Source organism: Mandrillus leucophaeus, unplaced genomic scaffold (assembly GCF_000951045.1).
Source record: "Mandrillus leucophaeus isolate KB7577 unplaced genomic scaffold, Mleu.le_1.0 Scaffold9, whole genome shotgun sequence".
Classification (NCBI taxonomy): domain Eukaryota; kingdom Metazoa; phylum Chordata; class Mammalia; order Primates; family Cercopithecidae; genus Mandrillus; species Mandrillus leucophaeus.
Window position 1 is genome coordinate 8658545 of NW_012109807.1, and position 490 is coordinate 8659034.

A 490-nucleotide genomic window follows, 5' to 3' on the forward strand; every position below is an offset into this window, starting at 1 on the left:
GGGTTTCACTGTGTTAGCCAGGATGGTCTCGATCTCCTGACCTCATGATCCGCCCGTCTCGGCCTCCCAAAGTGCTGGGATTATAGGTGTGAGCCACCACAACCAGCCCATCTATGTTTAAATTTCTAAAGAAGTGCCAACCTGTTTTACAAAGCAGCTGCACTTTGTGACATCCCCACCAGCGATGCATGAGTAATCTGATTTCTCCACATCCTCTCCCACACTTGTTTCTGCCCATTTTTTTTTACCTTTTTTTTCTTTTGAAGTACTATCTCATTTGCTTTTCCCTAGTGATTCATAAAGTTGAGAATCTTTTCATGCACTCATTAGTCACTGGTATGAAAGAAATGTTTGTTCATATCCTTTGTCCATTTTTTACTTAGATTGTCTTTTTATTGTTGATTTACACAAAGGTCTTTATACAGTTTGGATGTTAGATTCTTACCCAATATATGGTTTGCAAGTACTCGGCCCATTCTGTGAGTTCTCT